Below are 10406 nucleotides of genomic sequence, written 5' to 3'. Positions count from 1 at the left end.
ACGCAACAAATGCTTTTTATAGAGCATTTCATGAAAGTATGCAGAAATTGTAATACCTTGGTTTATTCTCACTCTTGAATCATTGACTTGAAGTCTGTTAGTATCTTTATATGAAAGAGACAGTAGTACTGAGTTCTACATGACTTTTCCTTGGTTTTACCTGTGCAAGATATCACTGATGGTATTGACTGTAGATACTAATATTCTGTAATACCTTATTTTGAAGTTTTGAATTTCCTTTTGATTTGTTCTATGACAAAAACATTATATTACATTGTTGTATAAATTAGTACTTTTTCATTCTTCCACTAAATTACATCTCATCTTCCGTAAGTATAATTCTTTTCAAATCCAAATTTTGATCTTCATTTTCATTTATGATAAACTTTCTGAAATTCTTTGCAACTTCTTTTAAAACTTTATTTTGCAGCCTTTAAGGTTACAAGTAAGCATGTCTAAATAATTTGTCCATCTTTCCTAAATTGCTTTTGAATGGTGATTTGAATCTGCAAAGTAATTGTGTTGGACACCATCTAATAAATGTCCATCCACTTTTGACACTCACAGTTAAATAAGCTGTGGTTTCTTATTCAGCAGATATTATTTAAGAAATCTGATAAGTGTATAATAGTAAGAAACCCCCAATTTACCTCTGAGAATTGCAAGTATAATATTTCTTCTGTACCAAATCCTTTCAGAGGCATCTAAAGAATAATTAGTGTAAGTGCAAAAATTATTTAGAGTGAGAAAGGCAAGACATTTCTAAAGCTAGCTCTTTTCCTTCTCTCATGCTTTTTAGTGATTGTCAGCAGTCTACACATCTGAAATCATATTATCAAGTATGAAGGAGCAAGACCTTGCATTTTTACGTATTCTATAGAGTCATGGGTCATGGAAAAAAAATTAAGCATTTTTTTCAAAGGACTTGCTACACTATTGTGTAAATCAGTACTTTTTCATTATTCCACTAAATTGCATTTCATCCTCCCTAAGTATTCTTGCTTATTGCTTTTCTAATAAATTTATTTCTTGGTTCTCAGTTATGGCTCATCTTACGGTTTTAGGAGGGGCAGGTATTGTTACAAGCACATGTGGTTTTCGTTCATTTCCAAAGTAAAAATGATTAACTATGTGCTGGCAGGTACTTCTACTATATATATTTAAATCTCTTTTATGGTGAGAATTATTTTTTCTAGATATAAGGGTGAGAAGTGCATCCACACTGTGTAACCTAATCAACGTTTTAGAGTTTGCAGTGGCAATCCAGTCATTTTAAGGTGGATGGAGCTATTGAGGGATTCTCTCAATTCCTGATAGAATGATGTCTGAGAATTGATGTATGCCAATGCCTGTGACATATCTGCGAAACTTAATGAAGTCTTATTAATTTGTTATAGTGTTTAGGAGATACTCCAGAAGACAGCTTTTTATAGATCACATAGTTGGATCATGCAGGGCAGTTTTCTGCTACATCTGTGCTGGCAGCGCGCTGATTGCAGAGCAGAATAGTCTTTAGAAGAATTAATATCAGAGGCTGTTAATTGCCAAACTAGTGGTATTTTCACTGTGCCCGCCAACAAGCAGTGCTCAGGAGTATGACAGTTTTGAACAAACTGCCTGCTGCTCCTGCCATGGTCTTCTCCAGGGCCCCCATTCCAGGCCACAGCCATTGCTTCCTTGGCACAGAGCTCTGCAGTGCTGCTCTCTCATTCCAACCCAAGGCCTGAGGCTGTAACCTCTGTGGCTCCCTGTGATCTCCTGAACAGGTCAGGTCAACACCTGCAGTTCCTTTCTCTGCAGCACACATCTTGCTTCTGAGAAGCAATATGTTATTTAAAACAAAACACTTCAGAGAAAGCAATTTTTAAGAGAACAATCCGTCTTGCATGCCTCCCTATCCACTTTCTCAAGTCATTGATCTCCATGTATAAAGTGCTGAGCTCTGTTAAGTGTTTTGAACAAAGTGAAACCATTCCTTGCACTTTCCTGACTGGACGTGAAAAACCGAAAGACTCCTCTTTTATTGTTATCACAATTACATAGATATCTCAAATATCTTCTTTGTTTAGGAAATGGAGAAGACTAAAGATGCATTTATAACACTGAGTGCAATAGTCCTCACTATTCTCCGTTCCTGTAATACCAATAAGAAACTTCTCATCCTCGAGGCAAGAGAAGCAAGAGATTTATCTTTTGAATAGCTAAGTTCTTCATTTCTCCCTCTTCTGTCTTCTGGGAAGTATCTGTGGGCAGGAAGAACTGCCCTGAGGCTTTCCAAGTTCCTCCTTCCTTTCCTGCTGGCTAGACTGTGGAATATTCTGTAGAACCAGAGGTGCCAGAGAGTCTTCCTAGATGGATGGCTGACTCTCAGGTTCCAGTGCAGGTAATCACGATGTGGTCTGTTTTTAGTAAAGCCTAGCAGCGGAGAAAGGAACACTTGAATTGCCTTCATTATATCAGGAATTTTTCTTCAATCAACTTCTGCAGAAGTGCCTGTTAGTTTAAGATCTTCATGTACAGATTTTTTTTTCCCTCTAAAGTTGCATAACTGCTTGTGAAAATGCACAGTGTTGAAGGGCCTTTATAGCAAAAAAAAATGTGTGAATGTCTCCTTCAGCAGAAAATTATATTTATCAGTTTTCCAATCTTTTTTTTACAAGATGAAAGGCGAAACACTCTGACTTGAAACAAAGAAAGAGACCCTATCTTGTCTTTGAACCATTTGCCAAGGAAGTAATGGGTTTGTATGGGTTTGGAAACATCATAAAATAGGGAGTAATAGAAGAAAGATTACTTTGCTGTAGAGTAGACCAGACCTTTCTTCTGAATACACATTGGCACATGGCCCCAGAAAGACAAAATGTAGGATTAGGCGGATGGATGTGTCAGAATGGGAGTCCAAGTAGATTATGAAGATTATGAGGAAGCATGAAAGTAGGTGCTCTTAGCAAGGAAACTTCCTATGTAGTGAAAAATTCTGGTAGAGTGATTGAAGAAGTATGCGGAAGTGTTTTAAGAAGCTTACTAGTATGAGGACAGGCATTCATATAGTGAGGATCCATAATGCAAAGTTACCTGCGTAATAATGTATGAAAACACAGCCTCCTTCTCCTCTTGCCTATTTCCTTCTCCTTTTTTTTCTATTCCATCTTCCAGAAATAATATTTAAAAAGACATGGTGCCTAAGAAAATGCATACTATCACAAAGTGCACATATCTGTCATACAGAAAGCCCTAAGTAGTTACTTCCTGGGTGTTGCTCTGATTGAATAACAAAAAGGGCACAGAGCATGCATTTATATGACACAGCCAAGAGCTAAACCACAAAATCCTAAATATGGGAATAATAGGAGTTCACAAATGCCAGAGTACTGAAACCATATTGCAAGTCTTGGTCTCCCCTTCCTCAGTGAGATGTTGCTCTTTGTTCTTGCAGCTGTTGTGCAAACACAGAATCTTAATGCAGAGCACATACGCTCAGTTATTTCAGGTGTTCCGTTAGGTACCTTGTTTATCCATTTCAGTCCTCCAAAGTTGTGTTTGAGTTACCATACAGCTGATGTGAATCAGAAGTCTAGGGAGCGCCTTCTCTAATCGGGGCGATTTAAATTACTTCATCACTATACATTCACATATGGCTACTACAGTCACAATGGATAAAATTAGCACTGTATGGCTCATTGCTGAGCCATCCTGCTTTCTATTTATGGAAGACAGATGGGAGTTTCCAAAAGTCACAGCATTGTCAATGTCCGTAGACTAATCTGCTTTGCACTTAAACTTAGTGTGATTAGCCGAAGTCTAGCCAAAGTCTGAAATCTTTGTTCTTAGTAACTTACAGGCTTCATGCAAGAGGGAAGCAGAACAGTATGGAGTACTTCAGTTTCTCTAATATTATTCAGAAATTTTGTGAATGAAAAGCCAGGGGCATGGCAAGTGTTCTAACATATACTCACCATGTTACTTTTTCAGAGACAGAAACGGTAGAGAGCAAAGCTCTGTTAAGGAGAGCCTTTTAAAGCATCATTTTGGTTTTGGTCCCTTTTTCAGACTGATCTTACCTGCTCACTTTCTTACTACCATCCAGGTCCAGAAGCAGATGATAAGAGAGAAGCTTTGAAGTAATTTCTGACATGAATAACATTTGTTATAATTTAAGACTATTCTAATAGGCAACATAAAGCGTATTAAACAGTTATTATTTCTTCTTGCAGTAGCTTAAACATAGCTGAGGATTGTTTCCATGTGCCTACATCTCTCTGTTGTCTGTTGTTCCTTGCACTAAACCAGCTTTTCTTTCCCTCTGGACAGTCTGTAAAATGATTGTACAGACAATTTTTAAACCAGGTATGCACGTATTCATACACATGTAAGCAAGCCAACTGGAGAGCGGAACAGACAATTTTAATTAAACTGAAATCAAAGGGTACTCTAATTTTCATTTGATTGTAAGGGAAAAACTAAAACTGGAGCATTGCACACTAAATCCTTAAAGTTTTGCAAAAGGGCTAGCTGCTTTGTAGATTGGAAAATATAGAAAAGCATAAGTAGATCATCTCCTATTTTTTTAATCTGCTCTCATAGGTATATTTGCAAAGATGTTCAACAACCTTTGCTGTTCTGAGTTCTTTCCTCACTTGCTGAACATCATTCTTGGACACAGGACTGCATATAAGGAAGGATTATTTCATGTGTGTTACAAGCAATACTATTGTCTGAACGTATCACATTTATATTTGACATTTTCGTGAAAGTGATGATATCAATGCCAGGGTTGGTATATGACCAGGCATATCTGCCTGGTTTCTCCTTTGTAGTATGCCAACATACCCAATTTTCCCCTGTTTTATGAGTTGGTAGCAACACAAAGGACTGTAAAAATCCCATCTACAGTACTTTCATGTTCCTAGAGAAAAATCAAGCCACTTGTGGGGAAGTATGGTTTGTGGTAAAGCGAAGGACGATAGTTCACTTGGACACATTTTGATCAAAGCAGTTAGAAAGTGAGTTTTGCTTTGATGTATCTTGTTTTGAGATAAAGGCATTCATGCAGATAAGCCCTAAGGCATGCAGGATTTGGCCTAGTGAGCATTTGAGTGAAAGCCAGGTAAAGGCAGGAAAGATTCTGTTATTTTTCAATAAGTTTTGGGTTACGTCTTAGTGGAAGCTTATATTCTAGGTATATCCTATATTCTAGGAAGCTTATATTTTACACACTGCTCTTCCATTTCTGACAACTGAGTAGAAGGCCATCTGCCTACTGGGCTGCATTATCAAGAGTGTAGGCAGCAGGCCAAGGGAAGTGATTATTCCACTCTATTCATTGCTTGTGGGATTATACTTGGAGTCCTGTGTCCAGCTTTAGACTTCCAAGGACAAGAGAGATACAAACTAGAGTGAGTCCCGCAGAGCTCCAGGAGGAGGGCAGGGGGCTAAACGATTAGAACCTGAGCCCTGCCTTTGTTCAGCCTGAAGTAGAAGTGGGGCAGGGGAAGGACTGGAATTGCTATCCTCAACACCTCGTGGATGGTTATGCACAAAACTGCCTGGTTCTTCTCGAGGTGCTTGGCAAACAGATGAGCAGCAACAAGCAGAAGTTATAGCAAGAGAAATCCTGCTTAGACAGGAGGAGAAAATTGTTCATGGTGAGGATGTTCAGACACTGGAATAGAGGCCTGGAGGATCTGTGGAATCTCTATGTTTGGAAATTTTCAAAATTCAGCTAGACATAGTCTGAACAACTTGATCTAAATATGAAATTTTATATAGCTTTGAAATTGTCCCCGAAGTTGGAAACGTGATCTATAGATGTTCCTTCTAAAATGTATGTTTATGGTTCTAGTGGTCTGAGCAATTGCACTGAAAAGCATCTTTAGAAAGATTTTGCTTCTGAAATACTTCATATATTGGCCTAGTTCACTGTGTGGTCCCACAAACAGTTGCATAAGCACAGCTCTAGGGGCAGTAGTCTGTGACATGAGAGAAGTGGTCAATTCAGAAACAAAAGAAGAGGAGTCAGAGGAAGTCTCCTAAGCAGGCTTTGATTCTGGATACATTTTAAGTGGGTGGGTGCCATCAGGCACCCTTACAATTTCTCCTCAACTTTTGGTTTATGCCAAAGGAATTGTCTTATGGCACCAAGACTTCGTGGATGGCTGTCTTAATAGACACCACATGGGAACAAAGATCACCCTGTGCAGTATTAATTGCTTCAATCTGGATAGCATCTAGGGAATGAGAGTCCAACAAGGAGAGTCGAGAATGGTATGATAGATCACTGCCATGTATAGAGGCCAGGTTGATCAGCATCAGAGATCCACACTGAAGTTTTGTACAACAGATCAAAATCTAAATCTTGTTTTCTGATTTTTTTTTCTTTGTCATGGTTCTGCCAATCACATCAGTCGGTACCTACATGTTACTTAGAAGTACAGCAGTGTGTAATCCTATAACTTTGTGTTTTAAAGAAAGACAGAGAACAAATAGTGCATTTGAGAAGGGAAGACAACATATGGAATGCACATGTAGGTATGTGGGGAGGCTTATTGAGATTCTTACAGAAATAAGGAAATAGCTAAAAGAAAGTGTAACTGCTAAAAGACAGCAATATGGATCTTGTTAAAATAAACAAAAAAAAATATAATAAAACAAAGAGTTTAGCCTTTAGGTCATTCTCAGATTTTAATAAGCTAGAGTTCAGTGCAGGACATGTACAGTCTTCTTATATGTAACCATAGGACTCACTAGAGCCCGTACTCCACTCTGAGACAAAATTGTCATTTCTAAACTAATTATATTCCAGATGTGTCTTTACCAGTATGCCTATGAACATAGTCTGCATCAGTTTTAGCGTTTTGTCTGCATGAAAGCTCATAATCAGAATGCTGATCATAAATTTAATGAATTCAACAAATAAAATATCGTAGAAAAGAGAATTATTCTCAGTGCTGTTCAGTGCAGTTTTATTAAAATCCATGGAGTTGTTTTAAATTTGCAACAAAATGAATTAATACCAAAATCCAACCCCCACTATCATGTGTATCATGACATTCAGTAGTAGACTATTTAAAACTTAGCAGAGATAGCTCTCTGGTAGCAATCTGAAGCATGAAAAATAGCCTTTTTTTTTTTTCTTTGTAAAACCTTAAAAATCAGGCATGCAAATATCTGAGCTGACAGAAGCTGAAGTGGTAGGCTTTTCTGTAGTGGGTCTGTGAGTGGGAGGTCCTGTCCTCAGCTCCCTGTCCCTTTGGGCTGCCTGCTCAACCCCAGCTCTGCTCTGCTGTCTCACCTTAATGATAAAAGTGCCTTATTTAAAAAAGAAATGGTGAAAGGGTTTCAACACAACACTTAGCTTACAATACTTACAACAGTTCTTGCCATACTCAGAGTTGTGGTATCAGAGTGCCAGGACATTTAAAGTGAAGTAGTTTAGTCAATGTCTTGTGCTTTTATGGAAAAGGAATAGCATTTGATCCAGTGCATCATGATAACTTTTTTTTATGGAAAAAATCTCATCGCCTCAGTGTTGATTTCATGAGGAAACCAAGGATGTGTACTGATTGAAAATGTGTATAACTTTTTACAGAAATAAGATTCTGAAATGACTATGAAAACAAATAGATAACAGAATCAAATAGAATAGAAAACATAGTCTTGAAGCTTCTTGCAGTGGAATACAGCTTTTTTGCTTCTTTATTATTTCTATAAGTATTGCTGTGATAACCAAAAGCTCAGTTACAAAATTTCCATGGCTGATCAAGAAAGAAAAAGGTTGTGAAAATGTTGCGTCATCCTTATTATAGGAAGTACTTTTTACCTATTTGGAAAAAATTTATAGTGGTTCTAAATTTTATGATTAACATTTTCTGTTCCTTTTTCTCACTTTTCCCATCACCCTCTCATTTTAATGGTTAATGAAAGGCTAGAAAGAGAGAGGAGTCGAAGTAGTCATTTCCTGTTTACTTGTTTTTCCAGAACATCACCAGAATATTGGCAATGGTACACACGGGAATGTTATGCTTTGGAACAGCTACTATGTTGTACTGGAATACTAAGATAAAACTGCTTGGTAGCATTTCCTAAGATCAATTGTGTTTTGGGGGGTTGATGCTGTCCTTAAAATTAGCACTACAAAGGGTGACACTTGGCCTTAGCAGAAGTGGCATCGTGTTAGACTTGTCACCCCTGCAGACTGTAAAACAGGAGTTTGCTACTGTAGCAGTTTTAGTGGGATAGTGTAATTAATCATTGTTAATCACTTCAATATCCTCTGCAATATTAATGTAAAATAGAGCTCCCCTTCTGTTTGCTCTTGTGATTTCTTCCTTATACTTCTATCCAAAACAGATGAGTGTTTCCCCTTTCTTTTGAAATTCTCTGTAATTCCACTCAATTCAGTCCATGAGCTTGAATCTGCAAGATGTGACATATCCCAAAATGGGTGGTGTGGACTAGCCAGCCTTCTGAGAAACATAATAGATGGAGACAAGAACTGTCTTTTAATAGAGAAAGTTTTTGTTTCCAGATGGGTAATTTGAGAAAGCTATTGTGCATTTCACAGCCCCAGTTTGTCTTTAATTAAGCAAGTAATGACACATCTGTAAATTACTTTGAGAACGGTGGATAAATTACAGTATTTAAGAATATGATACAGTTCTCCTAGCCTGTATGATAAAATATGTGCAGTTCTCAAGAACCTAAATGTGTTGACTTGCTGGTAAAGTTTCAGAAGTGAAGAGCCATTTCTACTTTCCTCTGCATTTTTGTCTGCTAGGCAAGATGTTTAACAGTGCAGTAATGCCTCTGTTTCCAATAGATGTTACCTATATGATTAATATTGAGTATTTTGTACTGAGTAATGTGTACTGTAAAAACTAAGTCAACCAGTAAGGACTGGATGGATTCTAGATTCTAGTGTGACTGTAACTATAGATAATCCTCTTTTATAGAAAAATGGAACATATCCATCTTTTTCCTATTCTAGAGACTACTCTCAAATGGCCAAAAATGTGTGTTAAAAAATGTTTTAATTAAATATCCAGAATTAAGATAAATTGCATCATCTTTCAGCTCTTTTAGTTTACATTTAAATCTTAAAGATTTTCTGCACAAGTTGGATCTTCAAATCAGAATAATAAGGCTAAACATTTTAAATGTATTTTCCTTTTGAAGAGTGAATTTCTTTAGATGAGAAAGATAGGAACCTGGAAGGCAGTTAGTAACTTTGGCATATCAAAACTTCATGAAATAAAATGAACACTTACAGGATACTGAGGAGTTATTATTTCAAAACTGTACAGTCTATGGACTGTCTAGCTCAGGTATTATATTCTGAAATCTAACTGAACTTTTTATTGTCTTAGGTTCTTTTTTGTTTTTTTTTTTGCATGAGAATTAATATAATAGAATGTGTGAAGTGGTATGTGGCAGCGTAGTAAAGTCACTTGCACAGGCATTTGGATTGTTCCTCAAATACTCTGTGGATTCTAGAGGTATTAATCTCTAAATCAATTATATCCGTATCAGATCATTCAGGATCACAAATCATTCTCATATGAGCACTTCTGCATGAGTAGGACAAATAAATGTACATAATCAAAACCAGGACTGTCACTAACCCACAGTGGTGGTCTCAAAGGAGAGGCTGAATGGAATATAGAAATTTAATTCACTTGAACTCTTCTTCTGGATGAAACACTTTGGAAAAGCACACGCATCTGCAACACTTTTCCTATTAGTGTGTCATAGATGGAAGAATATTTTTTGTCAATGAGGCATCTTTCACAAGAACTACATTTAACTGTGGCAGAGGATTCAGTCTGTCTTGGAATAAGGAAAATGTCAGAACATAGATGCTTTCCTGGAGAAAGTGAGACGCATTTACTGTTTGTAAGAGGAAAGGACTACATATAAAGCTAGTTAGTTAGATAATGCGAGATACACTAATTTACACAGTCCTGACATTCCAAGCATTTTAGCTGGTTCCCTATGGAAACCAAGCTTTTGCCTTTCAGGCAAATGCTTTGAGTGGTTGAAACTTTCAAACATTTTGCTGCTTACAACCACATTTGACAGATGGTTGGATTAGTTAATAGTCTCAGATATGTTTAAATACCTAGCAGTTGTGTATAAGCAGGTTGACTGGCAATGGAAACATCATTCACAAGTTTGGCCTTATTGACTTTTGATCCCTTACACCAATTTTTGTAATCATGAAAGAAGCCAGTCTGTTTCTAACCAAATCCTCTGAAGAAGAAGGTTTTTGAGGGAGGAGAATTTGAGGTCTTTCTTGTACTGAGGAGCCCAGATTTGGACATAGTGCTCCAGATATGGCCTCAATATGAAAAAAGAGCATAAATTATGTCTTTCCAGTGAGTTTGTATTCTACAAATAGTGAATTATTT

This window comes from Tinamus guttatus, unplaced genomic scaffold (assembly GCF_059628265.1).
Source record: "Tinamus guttatus ecotype Peru unplaced genomic scaffold, ASM5962826v1 Tinamus_guttatus_pri_ptg000027l, whole genome shotgun sequence".
Taxonomy (NCBI): domain Eukaryota; kingdom Metazoa; phylum Chordata; class Aves; order Tinamiformes; family Tinamidae; genus Tinamus; species Tinamus guttatus.
Note: the sequence above shows the minus strand (reverse complement) of the source record.